The sequence below is a fragment of the Rhineura floridana genome, chromosome 11 (genome assembly GCF_030035675.1).
Source record: "Rhineura floridana isolate rRhiFlo1 chromosome 11, rRhiFlo1.hap2, whole genome shotgun sequence".
NCBI lineage: Eukaryota > Metazoa > Chordata > Lepidosauria > Squamata > Rhineuridae > Rhineura > Rhineura floridana.
The window spans coordinates 526,044-546,216 of record NC_084490.1 but is presented as its reverse complement, the minus strand read 5'-3'; the positions used below and the strand labels follow the sequence as shown (position 1 = coordinate 546,216).

Here is a 20,173-nt window from a genome sequence, read left to right as displayed (position 1 = left end):
CTACAAAATTGTTTGCCAACAAAGGTGAATGGCAACAAGACTCCATTCGAATTATGGTATGGGCGCATACCCAGTTTGGCTCATATAAAGGTGTTTGGATCAAAAGTGTATGGTCACATTCCACACCAGAAGAGAACCAAATTGGACAACGCTACAAAGGAAGGAATCTTTGTTGGATATTCTTCAAAGCAAAAGGGATACAGAATCCTAAATCCCCAAACAGAAAGGATTGAAATCCAAAGAGCTGTCTACTTTGAGGTCAAGTGCATTCCAACCAGAAGGGGCACCATTCCAAGACCACAACAGTGAAGAAGATGAAGTAGAAATACCATACAGCACTACAGATTACAGCAACATGCCAGCACTGGAGGACAGAGAGGAATCAGAGCAAGAAGGGGAACCTGCACAGCCAGAAGGGGCAGCAGAGAGTCCTGCACCAAGACGCTCTAACCGCACCAACAGAGGTGTACCTCCACTGAGACTGTCCTACCTGGCAAGAGCTGGTGAACTTCCAGAGCCAGAGACCTGGAAAGATACTGAAACTGTAGTCAAGCATACAACAATCAGGACACTCCTGAGTGTCGCTGGCAAGAAGAAGATGCAAGTAGAGCAACTAGAAATAAAACAAGCTGCTAGAGCATGGAATGACAAACTGAACCAAATGCTCTTGAAACAAGGCTATAAAAGAGGCGAAGCAGACCAATGCCTCTATAGCAGATTCAAGAACAACAAATGGACTTATATTTTGATTTATGTAGATGATTTACTATTGGCTTATGAGAATCCACAAGACAAGCAAGAGTTAGTAAATAATCTAAGCAAGGAAGTTGAAGTGAAATGTCTAGGCGACATCACGTACTACCTTGGAATACAAATTGAAAGAGAGGAAGATGGATCCTTTCTTCTAAACCAAAAACAAAAGACTCAAGACCTACTTGAGAGTCTAGGACTGAAGGATGCACATCCGGCACCTACACCAATGGAAGTAGGATACTTGAAACCAGACCAGAAGAATCAACCCCGGGAAGACAACGAAAGGTACAGACAAGCTATAGGGAAACTCCTGTACATCAGCACAATAACCAGACCAGACGTGGCGGTAGCAGTGGGATACCTCTGCAGAAAAACCAGCTTGCCAAACAAGACTGGGAAGCAGTCAAGAGAGTGGCAAGATATCTGAAAGGCACTGCAAACTTAAAACTAAAGCTATCAGCTACTCAAGATCCTAAACTTCTAGGATATGCTGATGCTGACTGGGCTGGAGACACCAAAGATCGTAAGTCAACCAGTGGGCAGTCACTTATCTGTTGGACAAGTCGAAAGCAAGACTGTAGCACACTCATCTACTGAGGCTGAGTACGTATCAGCTGATGAGGCATGCAAGGAAATGCTGTGGCTACGCAAGCTTCTGGGAGACCTGGGCATATCTGAACCAGAGCCTATCAAAATACTTGAGGACAATCAAGCCTGCATAAGACTCACAGAATCAGAAGGGCAAAGTTCTCGCATGAAGCACATTGATGTGAAGTTCCACTACCTGAAGGACATAAGGGAGAAAGGACTTCTAGAGATGGCCTACTGTCCAACAGAAGAGATGGCAGCTGATGCTTTGACCAAACCATTGGGCAAAGTCCAACACCAGAAACTACGAGGCAAGATGCACCTTGTAGAATGAACCAAGTTCTCGTTGAGAAGGGGTGTTGGAATGTATGAGGTTCAACTCCAACTTGGTGGGTTGAGGCTGCGTGGGGTTAATAAGGGTAGCTAGGGAGCTAGACCTCTTGCTGGTTGAGGCTATCCCTATCCCTTTGATCCTGCTGACTCTTCCCTTCCTGCTAGGCTGATAAGCAAAGGAATGTTGAATCCCAGTTCCTTCCCACCTCTCTCAGTTTTTCTCTTTCTCTCGAGAGGGGAGCAGACATCTTCTCTTTGTCTCTCCTCTCAATCAGGATGAGGGCGAGTACTGGGACCAGTGCTCATCGCTCCAGCATAGACCAGTTAAACTAGATATAGGACTCTTTCCTATCAAGCATGTACTTCTAGAATAAAGTAGTTGTTTCTTATTTTAAAGCTTAAAGTCTCTGTCTGACTAATTTGCAAGGAAGGTAGAATCTTAGCAAAGATTCACACACACACACACACACTAAGCTCGCTCAATACTCTCCAGTCTGCAGCGCTAAGCAACTTTGCTACGCATCTCAATAGAGAGAAATTCCAACAGAAACTTCCCGGAAAATGAGGGGAATGGTTAAAAGGAAGTGGAAAGGAAAAGTCAAGAGCATCAAATGTCTCCAAAATATTTGGGAGTTTCTCAAAACCACAATATTAGAAGCTCGGCTGGAATGCATACTGCAAATCAAGACAGGTACCACCAAAGCCAAGAGGATGCCAATGTGGGTAACAAGCAGAATTAAAGAAGTTATTAGAAGCAAGAATCAGAGAATCGTAGAGTTGGAAGGGGCCCATAAAGGCCATCGAGTTCAACTCCCTGCTCAATCCAACTTAAAGCATCCCCAACAGGTGGCTGTCCAGCTGCCTTTTAAATGCCTTCAGTGTTGGAGAGCCCAAGATCTCCCTGGGTAATTTGTTCTATTGTACTACTCTAACAGTGAGGAAGTTTTTCCTGATGTTTAGCCGAAATTTGGCTTCCTGTAACTTGGGCACTAGTCTTTGTGGCAACCTTTCAAGTACTTGAACAGTGCTATCATATCTCCCCTTAGTCTTCTCAAGGCTAAACATGCCCAGTTCTTTTAGTGTCTTCTCATAAGGCTTTGTTTCCAGTCCCCTGACCCACTGTTTGACGCAGATGGTGGACACAGTATTCAAGAAGAAGTCTAACCAGTGTCGAGTAGAGGGGAACTAGTACTTCACGCGATTTGGAAACTATAGTTCTGTTAATGCAGCCTAAAATAGCATTTGCCTTTTTTGCAGCCACATTTATTTATTTATTTGCATTTATATACTGCCTCATATCTGAAGCTCCCTGGGTGGTTTACAACATTGCACTGTTGGGTCATATTCAGTTTGTGATCAACAACAATCCCAATATCCTTCTTGCATGTAGTATTGCTGAGCCAAGTATCCCCCATCTTATAACTGTGCGTTTGTTTTCTTTTTCCTAGGTGTAGAACTTTGTCTTATTCCTATTAAATTTCATTCTGTTGTTTTCAGCCCAACACTCCAGCCTATCAAGATCCCTTTGAATTTTGTTTCTGTCTTCCAGGGTATTAGCTATCCCTCTCAATTTGTATCATCTGCAAATTTCATAAGCATTCCCTGCACCTCCTCATCCAAGTCATTAATAAAAATATTGAAGAGTGCTGGGCCCAGGACTGAGCCCTGCGGTTCCCCATCATTACCTCCTTCCAGTTTGAGGAGGAACCATTGACAGGCACTCTCTGAGTACGATTCTGTAGCCAACTGTGGATCCACCTGATAGTTGTTCCATCCAGCCCACATTTAGCTAGCTTGCTCATCAAGAATATCATGAGGCACTTTGTCAAAAGCTTTGCTGAAGTCAAGATATATTATGTTTGCAGCATTCCCAAAGTCTACCAGGGACGTTACCCAGTAAAAAAATGGGATAAGATTAGTCTGACAGGATTAGTTCTTGACAAATCCATGCTGGCTTCTAATAATCTCTGCATTGTTTTAAAGATGCTTACAGACTGACTGCTTTATAATCTGCTCCAGAATTTTCCCAGGGATTAATGTCCAGCTGACTGCTCTGTAGTTTTCAGGTTACTCCTTTTTGCCCTCTTTGAAGATAGGGACAACATTAGCCCTCCTCCAGTCATCCAGCACTTCACCGATCCTCCATGATTTCACTAAGATAATAGACAGCGGTTCTGAGGGTTATTCAGCCAGTTCCATCAATATTCTAGGAGGCAGTTCTTCAGGCCCTGGAGATTTGAACTTGTTCAAAGGATTAGGTATTCCTTGACCATTTGTCTATCAGTCTAAAGCTGCAATCCTGCCCCTTCAGCTTCACATTTCTCAGGAGGGCCATAGACCCTCTTTTGGGAGAAGACTGAGCCAAAGTAGGAATTGAGCACTGCTGCCTTTTCTTTGCAATCTGTTATCATTTTGCCATCCTCATTGAGTAGCTGTGCCACCGTTTCTTTTCTCTGTCTTTTACTATGGACATACCTGAAGAAAGCTTTTTTGTTGCTTTTGGCATCTCTCCCTAACCTCAGCTCATTCTCAGCTTTAGCCTTCCTGACGCCATCCCTGCAATTCCGTGATACCTGTTTGTACTCTTCCATTGTGACCTGGCCTTCTTTCCACTTCATGTATGTGTCCTTTTTTGTTTTCAGATCATCTCTAAGCTGTATGTGAAGCCACATTGGCTTCTTCTGCTGGCTTCCCCCTTTTTTCCTTGATGGAATTGTTTGCCATTGTGCCGTTAGAATTTCTCTTTCAGAAACTTCCACCCATCTTGGACTCCTTTTCTCATTAGGGTCACTCATGTGAGTTGCCTTCCTTTAGAAAACAGAAGTCTTGTACAAATGAGGAGAACAAACAAGAACAGAACATTTGGCAAAAGAAATGCAAACAGATGATAAAGGGTGCTGAAAAAAGAATTTATGGAGCACATTGCTAAAAACATAAAGACCAACAACAAAAAATTATTTAAATCTAAATAAAAATGTATTTAAGTTTCCAGGCAGGTAATCGGCTCTATTTCTCCATAACATCTGAGTCAGGAGAGGCTGTGCAGGCATTGGACCGTTGCCTGGACACAGTGGTGGGATGAAGGAAAATAAGTTGATCTTGAATCCTGGCAAGTCAGGCACTGTGGGCGAGTGGTTCCCGTTTCTGAGAAATTGGTCAACCCCCTTAAGGAGCAGGTGTGCAGCCCAGGGTGCTTCTAGCTCTGTCACTGGAGGCCCAGGTAGCCTCAGGGGCCAAAAGTGCTTTTGTCAGCTGCACCAGGTGAGACAACTACCACCACTCCTGGTCCGAGAGAGTTTGGCCACAGGAGTTCAGGCACTGGTGACTTCAAGACTGAATTAGTGCAATGCTCTCTGTGTGGGGCTTCTCTTGCACTTGACTCAGAAACTGGCAGAAAGCTGCAGCCAGATTACTGACAGGAGTGAGACCCTGTCAGCATACAACACCTCTGCTCAGGGATCTGCACTGGTTGCCAATGTGTTACCAGGCCAAGTTCAAGGTGTTACTATTGGTATATAAAGCCCTTAACAGCTTAGGACCAGTTTATTGGCAAGACTGCCTTACCCCATATGTGCCAACTCAAGCACTTCCCTTTGTGGAACAGGCACTGTTACAGGTTCCACATAATACTCTTTCTGCACTTGCAAGAAATTGTTATCTTAGTGTGGTAGAATCTGTGGACATTCGATGAAGCTGAACGTTAGAAGATTCAGAACAGACAAAATGAAGTCCTTCTTCACACAGCGCAGAGTTAAAGGATGGAACTCGCTCCCAAAGGAGGTAGTGATGGTCACTAACTTGGATGGCTTAAAAAGATTAGGCAGATTCATGGAGGAAAAGGCTATCAACGGCTACGAGCCACAATGGCTGTGCTTTGCCACCATACTCAGATGCAGTATGCTTCTGAAAACCAGTTGCCAGTAGCTGCAGGAAGGAAGAGTGCGCAGTCCTGCTTGTGAGCTTCCCATGGTCATCTGGTTGGCCTGACCCAGCAGGCTCTTCTTGTGTTCTTACTCTTTGGAACTCCCTGCCTATAGATGTCAGGCAGGCGCCTTCATTGTATTATTTTCAGTGCCTGCTTAAAACTTTTTTCTTTAGGCAAGCCTGTCCAGACATATACAGCTAGTCTAGCACAGTGGGGAGGAGAGCCTGGCTGGGAGTCCAGAGTCTGTGAGTTCAAATCCCTGCTCATGTCTCCTGGGTGTAAAGGGCCAGCTAAAGATCACCCCCACAGGGAGTGGCTCAGGGGTTACGTGTCCTGCCACCTGTGCAGCCGTGGGCAAGCTGCAGAGTCCCCAGCAGCCCAGTTGCCCCCCAGCTGGCAGTTGCGGACAAGGAAGGGGCTGGCTTGTGCAGCTGTGGCAAGCTGAGCAGCCCTAGCCAGCTGGGGAGGACTAGCCTCAGAGGGAGGCAATGGGAAACCCCCTCTGAATACCGCTTACCATGAAATCCCTATTCAGAGGGTAGCCATAAGCTGGGATCGACCTGAAGGCAGCCCATTTCCATTTTATCCATATAGATGTTGAGTTATTTTAATCTTTTTAGTCTGCTGCTGTTTTAAGTGTTTTAAAAATGTTTTAACTATTTTATCAATAATTTTAATGTCTTTTGTAAACTACTTAGAAGTTTTTTACATTCAAGTGGTATATAAATTTTGTTAAATAAATAAATAAATAAATAAATAAATAAATAAATAAATAAATAGGGTTCTCAAACTATGGTTCATGGATCACCAGCAACTTTATTCTGGTAGTCTGTGGCCTGTTAAAATACAATTAATAATCATACAACATCTAGCATAGTGCCTTGCAATTGCTATGACAGATATAAAAAATCATAAAAGTGGTCCACCCGCACCCTCAGCAATTTTCAAGTGGTCTGGGGAGGGACGTTTGGGAACCCCGCTTTCAATACATTAATAGCAGGAGGCCAACTAGGGGGGTAGCTGGACCCTTGGGTGACAAGGGAGTCAAAGGTAAGCTAAAGGAGGATAAGGAGATTGCAAAGAAGTGGAATTAATTATTTGCTTCTGCCCTCACAACAGAACATATAGGGCAGGTCCCTGTGCCTGAACATGCGCAGGAAGCGAGGCTCAGGAACTGAAGCAAATGGTGGTGATGAGAGATTAAGTTCTAGGCCTTACTGACAAATAAATAACTGGCATATCACCAAGTCTGGCTCAAATATTAAATGATCTTCTAAGAAAAAGATGTAACTTGTTCCTAAGATCAGCCTCCATACCTCAGGACTGGAAAGTGGCCAATGTAACACCAATTTTTTAAACGGGATCCAGTGATCTGGGAAATTACAGCCAATTAGCTTAATGCTTATACTGGGAAAACTGGTGGAAAACATGATTAAAGATGGAATTATCAAGCATATAGAAGAACAAATCTTGCTGAAGCACACCAGCGTGGTTCTGCAAGGGTAAGTCTTGTCTCACTATTTTTTTAGAGTTCTTTGAGAGTGTCAACAAACTGTATAGAGGTGATGCAGTTGACACTGTGTACTCAGACTTTCAAAAACCTTTTGCTTAAGTAACTCATGAAAGACTCCTGAATAAGCTTAGCAGTAATGGGATGAGGAAATTAAGCAATAGGAAGCAGAGAGTCAGAATAAATTCTCCTAACGGAAGGATGTAGAAAGTGGAGTCCTCGAAGGATTAATACTGGGACCTGTGCTTGTTCATGAATGATCTAGATTATGATAAATTAACCAAGCATATAGAAACATACGCCTCTCCAAACTGAGTGAATGGCTGGTAAAATGGCAAATGCAATTCAATATAAACAAGTGTAAAGTTTTAAGCCTTTCAACAAGCCTTTGACGTTGAGACCTGTCCCAGTCTGCGTCTGTTAGAATTGCTTGTTAATATGTGTTGTTTTAATAATATGTTTTTAATCCTTTTTAAAGGATGTTTTTAAAGCTTTTTTTAAAATGTTTTTAACGTTTTATTATGATCTTTATTTTTACTCCGCCCTTTTCCCAAAGCTGGAACTCCGGGCGGCTTACAAATAAAAAACGAAAACATATAATAAAAACATACAAAAACCTGCATTTAAAATTGAATTAAACTATATACGACATTCAAACGTTTAAACATACACTTAAAATGATTTTAAAAACATTTTAAAAATAGTGCAAGTAAGGGAGTAAAATGCTTTGTTTTAATCTATTTTAAGGTCTGTTTTTATGATTTTAAAGTGTTTTTAGCGTTTCTGTTTGCCGCCCTGGGCTCCTGCTGGGAGGAAGGGCGGGATATATAAATCAAATGATAAATAAATAAATAAAGTTATGCATGTTGTAGCAAAGCTTTAATTTCACATATAAGCTCATGGGGTCTGAACTGGGGGTGACTGGCCAGGAACGAGACCTTGGTGTTGTAGTGGATAGCTCAATGAAGATGTCAACCTAGCGTGTGGCAGCTGTGAAAAAGGCAAATTCAATGTTAGGGATCATTAGGAAAGATAGTGAAAATAAAATTTCCAATATCATCATGCCATTATACATATTTATGGTGTGGTTGCATTTGGAATACTGTGTTCAATTCTGGTTGCCTAACCTCAAAAAGGATATTGTAGAGTTGGAAAAGGTTCATTATAGGGCAACCAAAATGATCAAGGGGATGGACCAATGAGAAAAGGTGACAAACATTTCAGGCTTTTTAGTTTAGAGAAAACGTGAGTAAGAGGTGCATATAATTATGCATGGCATGAAGGAAGTGGATGTTGTTGTTACATGCCTTCAAGTTGATTATGACTTATGGTGACCCTCTGAATCAGCGACCTCTAATAGCATCTGTCATGAACCACCCTGTTCAGATCTTGCAAGTTCAGGTCTGTGGCTTCCTTTATGGAATCAACCCATCTCTTGTTTGGCCTTCCTCTTTTTTGACTCCCTTCTGTTTTTCCAAGCATTATTGTCTTTTCTAGTGAATCATGTCTTCTCATTATGTGCCCAAAGTATGATAACCTCAGTTTTATCATTTTAGCTTCTAGTGACAGTTCTGGTTTAATTTGTTCTGACACCCAATTATTGGTCTTTTTCGCAGTCCATGGTATGCGCAAAGCTCTCCTCCGACACCACATTTCAAATGAGTTGATTTTTCTCTTATCCGCTTTTTTCAGTGTCCAACTTTCACATCCATACACAGAGATCGGGAATACCAAGGTCTGAATGATCCTGACTTTAGTGTTCAGTGATACATCTTTGCATCTGAGGACCTTTTCTAGTTCTCTCATAGCTGTCCTCCCCAGTCCTAGCCTTCTTCTGATATCTTGACTATTGTCTCCATCTTGGTTAATGACTGTGCTGAGATATTGATAATCCTTGACAAGTTCAATGTCCTCATTGTCAACTGTAAAGTTACATAAATCTTCTGTTGTCATTACTTTAGTCTTCTTGATGTTCAGCTGTAGTCCTGCTTTTGTGCTTTCCTCTTGAACTTTCATCAGCATTCATTTCAAATCATTACTGGTTTCTGCTAGTGGTATGGTATCGTCTGCATATCTTAAATTATTGATATTTCTCCCTCCAATTTTCACACCTCCTTCATCTTGGTCCAATCCTGCTTTCCGTATGATATGTTCTGCGTATAGATTAAATAAATAGGGTGATAAAATACACCCGTCTTAAACTCTTTCCGATGGGGAACAAATCGGTTTCTCCATATTCTGTCCTTACAGTAGCCTCTTGTGCAGAGTATAGGTTGCACATCAGGACAGTCAGATGCTGTGGCACCCTCATTTTTTTTAAAGCATTCCATAGTTCTTCATGATCTACACAGTCAAAGGCTTTGCTGTAATCTATAAAGCACAGGGTGATTTTCTTCTGAAATTCCTTGGTCCGTTCCATTATCCAACGTATGTTTGAGATATGATCTCTGGTGCCTCTTCCCTGCATGGCATGAAGAAAGTGAGTAGAGAAGTTTTTCTCCCTCTCTCATAATGCTAGAACTTGTGGCCATCCAATGAAGCTGCATGTTGGAAGATTCAGGACAGACAAAAGAAAGGCCAGCTTCACACAGCAGTGGATAGTTAAGCTGTGGAATTTGCTCCCACAAGAGGCAGTGATGGCCACCAGCCTGGATGGCCTTAAAAAAGGATGAGTCAAATTCATGGCGCATAAGGCTATAAAAGGCTACTACTTGCCATGCTGTCTCTGCTCTGCCCCCCTGGTTGGTTGAAGGCAGTAGCTTCCGAGTACCAGTTGCTGGGCATGACAAGAGGTGACAGCGCAGGTGTTGCTCTCATGCAATCAGCTTGCAGGCTTCCCTCTGGGGCATGATCTGGCTGGCCCCTGTGAGAACAGGATGCCGGACTGGGGGGGGGGGGGCTCTCTTTGGCCTGATCCAGCTGCTGCTGTGGGGCTCTTTTGATGTTTCCATGTTCTTACATTAAAAGAAAGGATGTTTTATGGGGTCCGGAGGGGTGGGAGACGGAGTGGCTCTTCTGTTTGGATCCTGATGCCCTTCCCTGCTCTTCCTGCAACTCGCAAGGGGGGGCACTGAGAGTCATGGCTTCACTTTAGCCAGCCAGACACTGTGGGTCAGAATTGTGGGGTGGTTTTTCTCTCTCCCAGTGGGATTTGCCCACATGAGAATGTAAGCAGAGCCCAGCAGCTGGAGGAGGCTAAAAGGCCCCCCTAGTCCAGTGCCCTGTTTTCACAGTGGACGGCCAGATCATGCCCCAATAGGGAAAGCCTCCAAGCAGCACGACCTGGGTGCAAACAGCATCCCCCCCTCCTGTGGTTTCCAGCAACTGGCATTTGGAAACATACCGCCTCTGACTGTGGGCCCACGTGGACCTTAGATGTGGGGTCATCATTCCATGTGGGGCTGGAAAAAGATGGTAATGGGAGATCCCAAGCATGTGTATGGGGTGGGATTCAGATGCCCGGTTTCCATTCTGGGATGTTTGCCCAGCAGTTGTTCAGCTATTAAAAGAACTCAAGTCAAAAATAAACTAGCAGGCCATTTGTGTGTGTGTGCGCGCAAGGCAAGAGAGAGGGCAGTGTGTGTTCGTGTGTAAGTATCAGGTGCACTGATGCTGTTCATTTGGTATCCTGCTGTGTTGGCACAAAAGGGTGGCAGGTGGGGCAAGGGGCATCCCTGAAGGGCATGAGTGTGCACCCTTGTGGGAGGGGCAGCATTGGTCCAGCTGCTGGGGGTGGCGGTGGCATGGATTTGGTTCCTAGAGGGTGCCAGGAGCTTGCTCACTAAATGGAAGCTTGTTCCTGCTCCTCTCTGCAGGACTGTGAGTGGGAGTATCAAGGGCGGGTAACCCGGCGGCTGGGAGGTGGGGCAGGGAGATCAGGGCTAAGCAGCCAGGCTTGAAATGATCACTTTTTGCATTTCTGTGCTGGTCTCTTGCAGGATCTCTCTGTCCTGGCTTCTGACTGGGTGTGTGCGTGCCACATTCTCCCTGAGAGGGTGGCATTAAGATCAGTGCCATCTGCATTGCTCCTCCTGTTCGTGTCAGGAAACCCTCCATCCAGAACTAATTGTCCCCTCCCCTCCCCTTCCTGTGAGGGATTAGCAAGTGCTAACCAAACCTGGCCCTTGGCAGCCGCCAACATCCGGTGCGACTGCTCAGGCTGGTAGCCAAGGCCTCTTTTGTAACTCCTGCCCCTGGGCCTGGAAAAAGACATCTCCCCCACCCCAAGGCAGAAACTGGAGCTGGAGTCAGAGGCAGTTGGAGCCCAGTGACTCCCCCTGGGTCTGGAGCCTGCCCCATCTGTGCCCCTAAAGTTATGACACTCAGCTCCCGGAGAGACCCCGAAGAGATCTTCCTGTGTGCATCTCCCTTGCCTGCCACTTTGTGCAACTCCTCCTCTCTTCCTCCCCATTTCTCTGTCTTTTTTGGGGGGTAGCCTTTGCCCACTCCCCTCAAACCCCACCAGGTTCTCCTCTGCAAGGCGACAGCAGCTCCTGCTGCCTCCATCGTTACCTCCTCACTTGTTCTTTCCTTCCTGGCTTTGTGTTTGCCTCTCCTGAATGTCAGTGCCAGTCCCCTCCTCTGTTGCTGCTGTCATCACCGTGCATGCTAATCCAGTCCTCTAGATGCGCATGCAGTTCCTCCCAGGTTTGTGTGATCTGCAGACTTGCTGAGAAAGCAAATAGCAGAAAAAATAACAAAATTGACCCATCGCCTAGGGGAGGGGCCTTTGCCCAGTGGCTAGAGCATATGTACTGCAGGCAGAAGGTCCCAGGTGTAATACCTGGGAAAGGTGCCTGAGAGCAAAGTGGAATATGCTGGGCTGGAGGTGTGATGGCTACTGCGTGCAAGAACTCTGTACTGGATGCTACGTCCCAACAACTCATGACATGCTGCAATCTGTGCATTTTCTCAGTTCTATAATGCACAGTTTTGTAATTCTGTAGTACTGCAGGACAGTTGCCAACAGGTGTGAGACCTTGTCAGCATGTAACACCTGCTCAGAAATCAGCCCTGGCTGCTGATTTGCTACGAGGCCCAGTCCAAGTATGCTATATAAAACCCTCAGTGGCTTGGGACCAGTCTGCTTGCGGGACCTCCTTACCCCTTAGGTGCACACTCGAGCACTTTGCTCTGTGGAACTGGCCCTCTTACAGGCGTCACATAATACACATTCCCCATTTCTAGGAACAGAGGATGCTGCCTTAACCGGAGTCAGACTAATAGTCCGTCTAGCTCAGTATGGTCTACACTGGTCTCAGGTAGGGAGTCTCTCTCAGCCCTACCTTGGGATGATGAGGATTGAACCTGGGACCTTCTCTGTGCAAGGCAGATGCTCTGCCAATGAGCTGCAGCCCTTCCCTTGTAAGAAGTCATTCTTTTCGTGTGGCAGCACCTACCCTTTGGAACTCCTTGCCTACTGACATCAGGCAGCCGCCTTTGCTGTACCCTTCGTCGCCTGCTTAAACCCTTTTGCTTTAGGCAACCCCATCCAGACATGGAGAATGCCGCCACACGTTTTAATCTACTGTCAATTTTTCTTACCTTTTGAGTGTTTTTAAATCCTCATTTTTAACTGCCTTTTATTGACACTTTTAATGTTTTTCTTTCGTAAACTGCTTAGAGGTTTTATTGCAATCAAGCCCTGCATAAATGTTGTGAAATCAAATCAAATCCTGGGGCAGAGAACCTGCACCCTGCTGCTTCTTTGCAGCCCTTACCCTCATGCCTGCAGCCAACAGAGATGCTGCAGCAGAGAAAGAGGGTGGGGGAGGGGAGAGCTACACAGCACCAGCTGCAGGGCCGACTGACTTTCCTAGGAGCATCATGAAAGGCTGCTCCAAATACTGCCATTCTGATCCCCTGCAACACACACACAACTGTGGCTTTCAAATGTCAGGTTTTAGGGCCACTGCTCTGTCTACCTCTTAATGCCTGCATAACTGCCGAGTACTCCCCCCCCCCGTTGTTTAGCCATCCCCCAGCTCTGCTCAGTGAAAAAAAAGATGGCCACAGATGTTGTATCTGTAGTTTGTACAGAACCCCTGAACAAATGTGCAGATTTGCATGACACGCTTGGATCTCGGCGCTTTGGAAACTGTCACCAGTCTACCCATTTCTGTAGGTGACCCACAACTGGGAGGGCCTGCAAGCTTCATGGAGAACTAGATTAGAAGCAACAGGAATGGCCAAAGTGCTCCTTGTACCTTCCAAATGGAGAGCGCTGTGAGTGGCAGAAGAGGCCAGTCTTGGCACTGCTTCTGACACAGACACATCCTGCGCATATTAGCACATGGCCCACGCTGTTGAGGGCATGCACTGACCATGTGACTTGGTCACATGCTGGGACCTCCAGCATAAAGGAAGTCAACAGTTTGTCCCTGAAAGTTTTTCACAGGTGTTGTTCAGTTGAGGCTTTCTTCCTGAGTTTTGCTTCCATTCCATTCACACAGCAGGAACATCCCAGACTTAATTATATTTGGGACTGCTGAGGAAGGTGCCCTTTCTCCCAAGAGTGCCATTTTAACACAGCTTCCATCTGCAAGTCAAGTTAAGCATGCAGGGCCGGCGCATAGTTAAAACTATGGCATTTGCTCCTATAAGGTGTAGTGGTAACCACCAATTTAAGACGATTTTAAAAGGGGATTAGGCATATTCATGGAGGGTAAGGCTATCAGTGACTGCCAGCCATGATGGCTATGCTCTGCCTCCAGTGCAGAGGCACCCTGGCCCTGGGTACGACAGCCACTGCCTTCCTGCACTGCTTGAGGGCGTCCCATTGGGCCTCTGCTGGAACCACTGGGAGAAATGGGGCTGGACTGGATGCCCTCCTTTGGGTCTGATCCAGCTTCAGGGCTCTGCTTAGAGTCTTCTGTATGCACAGGGTAAAGTTACTCTGAGGTTTATGGGGAGCCGTCCATTTTTCTTCCCGTGGAATGGTGAAAGGAGACACCTCGCCAAGTGGATCATCATAAACCAGGTCTCCATCATTTGCTCTGGCCAACGAGTCCCCAAAATTTAGTTCCCAAAACCAAAGTTGTGGGGACTCTTGTCACGCCTACAATCCTAGATGTGTGGTGGCCTAGTTGTGGCCCACTGCTGGTGAGAGGGAGGCACTCTGCATATGCTCAGAGGCACATAGGCTCATTCTGGGCTGAACCTGAGGACAAGCTGAAGACTGTGGAGCCTTTGCATTAGCCCCAAATGGCCTCACCCATCCCTGGGACAGTCCCTGCCGGAAGCTTTGGGGGCCCCCAGGGGGATAGCCCCACCACCAGCAGCCCTGTGGGGACAGAGCGGAAGAAGGAGGGATTTCTGTGAACACACTGGAGGGGTCGACAGTGGGGAAGAGGAAATGGAAGGGGGGATCTGCATGCATCCAGTGGGGGGGGGATGCAGAGATGTGCCACATGGCAGGTCATGCTCAAGGATGGGAGATGTTTGCGGGGGGGGGGGAGGCAGAGACCTGGGGTTGTTGAGGAGTAGCTGAAGGCAGGTGGAAGTGGGGCCTGCTCATGAATTGCTGGGGCCTGCATGTGTGGGGTGGTGCATGGCTGCTTGGCAGGGTACATCCCCTCCCCTGACGGCTTCTAACCACGACACAGCCCATTTGTGAGAGTTGGGGAGGGGGAGCTTCTGCGACCCCCCTTCTCACCCAGCCTCCCCCCCCCCCGTCAGCCGCAGGAGCTCCGGGCTTTCAATAATCCTTATCCTCCCTTGGAGCGCTTCAGCTGCTCCGTTTGCAAACATGGGCAAGGTGGCCGTGGAAACAGCCTTGGCGTGACTCTCCCAGGGGCTGACCCGAGCAGGGCCCCCTCCTTCCCGCCCAAGTCCTGCCCAGTCCCTTCAGGGCCCGATCTTGCTCCAGCTGAGAGCCCGGCTGGATTGCACCCCAACGCGGCCCCGGGTAGGCCCCTTCTCGGGAGGGGCAGGCACGCGCAGGCGCGCGCGCGCGCACACACAGGGATCTCCCATTGGAGGTGCCCAGGAACGCCCTCCCCCTCCCAGCCCTATCTCCCGAAGGACTCACCCCGTCTCGACGCAGCCATGATCTCACCCCCTCCCGCGGGACTTCCCATCAGGGTTTGCAGCCCCCGCCACCCTCCCACTCCCGGCTGCAGCCAGCCGCCCTGCCCAACTCCACATCCTACGGGGGGCAGGGTCGCGACGACTCAGCGATGCGGGGAGGGCGCTCTGCACGCTCTCAGATGCGTTTTCTCTAAGGGGGAACCTTACCTGACTTTGGAAACTTCCCGCCCTCCTCGCCGCCTAGAAGACCAGGGAGGACGCCTGCAGGGGGCCCGAGGGCGACCCCGAGCTGCGGGCAGGGCCGGGGGGGGCGGGAAGAGAGGGAAAGGGGGTGAAGTGGGGCCAGAGAAGGGGTGGGGGTGGGGGTGGGGAGGATGACTCGGGAAAGATGGGGGGCGAGGGGCCGCGTGCTGGGGCCGGAGGAGCATCGCCGGGAGCGGGAGGGCAGAGCTGGATTCGGCCTCGGGAAAGAGCGACCCGGCGGGGGAGCCTCCGAACCTCGCACTGCCCCCCCCCCGCTCGCCCGCCCGCCCGCCCGCGTTCCCGGCACGTGCCAGCTGGTTATGGGGGCGCCGCAGCAGCCATGCTTCGCCGGGCGGGGGGGAGATTGGACTTCCCGACCCTTCCCCATGCTTCCAGCCCAGCCCGAGACTGGGGGTACTCGAGGGGGGGCGGGGAGGGGGCTGCGAGGTTTCGCCGGCTGCGTCAGCAAAGCCGAGGGGGAGGAGAGCCCCCCTTCAGGACAGTCCAGGCGGCCCCATCGGCAAAGGGGGCCTTCGCGCCTCACCGACTCCCCCCGGCCCCTCTCCGAACCTGGGGCGCCGGGAGGGGCCTCCACCTGCCCGGGGCTCCCCGTTACCTGGGCCGAGGAGGAGGAAGGGGCCCCTTGGCGGCCGCGCCGCTTCTGCTGCTGCCTGCGCTGCGTCTGCAGACTCCGAGCTGGCGGCGCGAGAGGAGCAGGGGCGGCGGCGCCCCCTCCCCCCGAACTAGCCCAGCCTGCCTGGCCCGGCCCAGCCTCCCTCTCCAGGCGGCGGCGGCGGCGGCGGCAGGCAGATCTCGCGAGCCTGCTCCCTCCCTCGAAGGGAAGCCCTCGCCTGGCGGAGAGAGGGACACGAGGCCAAGGCGGCTCAGACAGGGGGCAGCTGCTGCCCCTGCCGCCCCCCAAGCCCCGCGGGCTTGACCTTCCCGGGCCGGATCAGCCCCCCCCCCGCCGGGACACCCTCCAGGGGCTGCCCGCAGCGCCCGAGGCAAGAGCAGGGCAGAGCTGGGGAGTTGGAAGGAGCCGAGCCTGCGCTCCTCCCGACTCGGCTTGAGCTGGCCCCATGGAGCGAAACAGGCTTGCGCGGGGGGCGGCGCTGGTACCGAGCGGCGAGGATGTCAGGAGCCCAGCTTCCGACGGCGGGACCCTTCCCAGTTCCCAGAACTGTTCGGCCCGCCGGGTCCGAATCCGGCCTCCCTGCGCCACCCCGAGACCCCCAATCCCCCCCGCTGCTCCCGAATTGACCCGCCCGGTCCCTCCCAGTGTTCCTCGCAGCCGTCACCCGGCTGCCCGCCCACCTAGCTCAGTAGTGTCTGCACTGACTGGTAGCAATGGCTCCCCAGGGTTCAGGCGGGGAATCTCTCCCAGCCGTCTCGGGAGAGGCCAATGGGGGTTTAACCTTCCGCTGCCGCTGTTCCCAGCTTAGGTTGCCGGACGTGCGCAGGCGGAGGCAGCACAAAGCGCGCAGGGCTGACCCGGGACTCGCCGGGATTGGGGCGAGTCTGGATTCACCCAGTGAGCCTTCCCTGAGCTCCCCCCGCCGTTGCCTTCAGCCTCATTTTTGGAAAGTGGGTCAGCAGAGGGAGAGATTGGGGGCGTGGGGAGCGGGGTAAACCTGGTTCACACGACCAGACTCCCCACAGAGCCGGGCTCGGGCCTCTTGCAGCGGCGGCCTCGAGAAGACTGGGCTGGAGGAGCCGCGAGAGGCGCCTTTAGGAGGGGAGCCCCAGGCCGCCGGCGGAAAGACTCGGCGGGGGAGGGGCAGAGAGAGCCCCCCCCCAAGAAGAGCTCGAGGTGTGCACGTGTTCTAGAAAACGAGTGTCCAGGTCGCACGCGGCCCATCCGAGGGCGGCTGCCGCTCCCTCGCAGGGCACAGACTCGGTTCTTCTGGAAAAATGCGGGCGTTTTAGACCCTCCATCCAACGGCCGCGCCCCCTCCAGCCCCTCCCCCCTCTTTCGGCAAGGCCTTCGCATCAGAAGCAGCGTCCGGCCCTGCAGCGGAGAAAAAGCGGCGTGCCCCTGAGCGCGTGCAAAGAGTCAGTAAGCACCTGCCCGGGACAGGGAAAGGTTTCCAGGCTGCCTTGAGCCCCCGTACCTCTCCTTCGGGGCATCAGGGCCTGCCCCCCGTCCAATCCCCAGCTCCCCGACAATCTCCTCCAAAGGACCCCAGGAGTTCCGGCTTTCCCTCCCTCTCCAGCACCTCCGCCGGGTGGACAGCGCCACGCCGGCCGCGCCTGTCGTCTCGCTCCGCCTCCCCCCCCTCCCGTCAGCCCGGCTGGGATGGATCCTGATTGCGGAGCCGGATCTAGGAAGGGGGGGTGGAGGGCCAGGAGGAGGCTGGGGTATTTTGGGCCGGCGGCAATGTCTGGAATCCGGCAAGAGCGCGAGAGATCCGGTTACAAGGGAGAGCCGCCGGGGCGGCGGAGAGACTGCAAGACGCGCACTGAGCTCGCTCGGCCCCTAATGGCTGCGGGATAGACACCACCCCCTGGACACGCCCAATGCACGCGTGTGCAAACAACAGCGCCCCCCGCCGCCGCCAGTTCTCACGTTCCCTTCTCTCTGCGTCTCTGCAGACGGTACCGCCGACGGCCAGGAGGTGGCAGCAGTGTGTCAATGTCTGTCTCTCCCCCCCCCCCCCCATGCTGCTGGGCTTCTGCACTGAACGTCCACTTGAGCAAACCCTCGTGTGTTTGGGTGGTGGTAGGAGACTCGAAGCCCACCTCCCTCCCGCCTGCAACCTCTTCCCGTTGCTGCGCCTGGTGTATGTGTGCCGCTGCTTGTGATTGTGGCCTCATTTAAAGGCGAGGTTTGCCAGGAACGAGAGTTTTGCAGCTCTGCATCGCATGTGGGAACTGATTTGCCTTGCCTGGAAGTGTTGCTGAGAGAGCAGCTGGTGTTTCAGCTGGTTTTATATGCATGTGTTGTCGTTTTAAATTGTGTTTTTAATTACGTATATGCATGCAAACAGGGGCGTCACTAGCAGGGTGCGGGGGATGCGGACTGCACCTGGGTGACACCATGAGGGGGGTGACACCCAGAGCTGCCCCGTCACAGGGCAGGGCACCCGTGCCGTTGCCCGGCAAAGGAGCCGAGAAGCGCTCCGGGTTGGCGTCGGAGCAGCCAACTCCTCCTTGGAGGTGGGCGGGCGAGACCGGGAGCAGCGTCGGCGGGGAGAGGGAGCCGCGCCGGTGTTCCCAGGCCTGCTTCTCCAGCTGGGTGCCCCTCTGGCGCGCGCCCTCCCAGGGGCATGGACGGGGGTGGCTGGCCTTGCGTTCATGCGCACGATCAGCGCAAGATTTGGGGGCTCGCCAAGGGCCCCCCGGCACCTGGTCCGGTGTGCGCCAAAAGTAGGTGCCCGCTCGCTGGCGGTGAAGCTGGGATGGGCCTTCCACCGTCAGCCAGGAGCATGCGCATGCGCACATGCGAGGCCGGCCACCTCCATCCATGCCCCTAGGAGGGCATGCGCCGGAGGTCCGCACTCCAACTTTATAACTATGTAACTTTAAAGTTGACAATGAGGACCTTGAACTTGTCAAGGATTATCAATACCTTGGCACAGTCATTCACCAGGCCTCATTATCTGGCACTCAGGACACTCCCCAGGCCGTGCCCCTGCTCCACCCCCTCCTCGACTGTTTTTGCCTGACTGGGATGTGTCTTTTGTTGGAAGTAGGGCAAGAGCAACTCCTGTTTTGTTCTTCTGTTTGTGCTCCAGAAGGGAGATAGAGTCAGGGTCCTCCAGATGGATAGGCCTGACTACCTTTACCTGTGATGCTCCGACTGACTTCCTTCTGTTGTTAGACTGATGCTCTTAAGGGAAGCTTACCTGCCCCTCCTCCTTCCTCCCTTTCCTCTCTTCTTTTCAGACTGTCCGAGAGAGAGGAGACACCTTTGTCTCTGCTCTCTCTCCTAGCCATGAGGGCGACTCCCAAACCTGGGCCTTGCACCTCCAACTTAGTTACTTAGAACTAGGTATGCCTTTCTATCTTCTATGTATTTCTACAAATAAAGCAGCTTTTCTCATTTTACTAAGTCTTAAGCCTCAGTGATCCTAATGCAGGGTAAAAGCCTGCTTCTTCGATATATACACACACTGGCACATGCAGCTCAGATGGCTGTTACTCTCCATATGCATAACAGACTCAACTCCAGAACTCAGGGTAAATGCAGGGTAAAAGCCTGCCACTTAGGCAAACGCACGCACTGGCCCACACACATCTCAGACCGTTGACATCTGCTCATTTATACAAATTTACATAACATCTCTTGCTGGCCGGGATGGAGATGGGGGGCTGGTAGAAGAGCCTCTCACTTCTGTGTGCCTGGAATGTCACCGCCTGTGCCGCTGAGAGAGTCTCATCCATTGCTCCCTCCCGCCACTGGCCTGTGGCCCCTGGAAGATTCCACCTGCGAAAATGAGGCCCCCAGGCTGAGAAGGGCCCCCTCCCCCTGGTCTTGCAAAAGGGAGTGCAAAGCTGTTCTAACTCCAGGCATGGTGTTGCCCGAAATGAAACCCCAAAGGTGCTTCCCCCCTTTAAAAATCCCCACACCGCATCCAGGCACTACTTCCTGCCCCATCTGTCTCCTTCCCGCACAGGGCCAGCAGAGGGTACTCTCTCCCCCTCCTGCAGGGCACAGCTGTCAGCCTGGGCACAATCAGTCTCAATCTTTTTCTTGAGGGCAGAATTGGGCCCCAGAACCTCTTTCTGGTAGTGGCCCAAAGCCTTAGAACATGGGAACAAACAAGAAGATGACTCTGAGCATGTTTGGAGTG

General features: G+C 50.9%; 1 protein-coding gene across 4 annotated transcripts in view; it reads right to left on the bottom strand.

Moving 5' to 3' along the window:
- Window positions 1–17,583, bottom strand: part of ACHE (acetylcholinesterase (Yt blood group)) — a 36,427-nt gene extending 18,844 nt beyond the window's left edge. For 2 of the 4 annotated variants that reach the window (XM_061588692.1, XM_061588696.1), the window contains exons 1-2: window positions 15,997–16,083; window positions 11,622–11,778 (exon numbers count right to left, since the gene is read on the bottom strand). The gene's annotated coding sequence lies outside the window, so the exon portion shown is untranslated. Of the gene's footprint in view, window positions 1–11,621; window positions 11,779–15,996; window positions 16,084–17,491 lie in introns of those variants that run through there. The other 2 variants (XM_061588695.1, XM_061588694.1) reach the window with 2 other exon arrangements.
- Window positions 17,584–20,173: the final 2,590 nt, after the last annotated feature.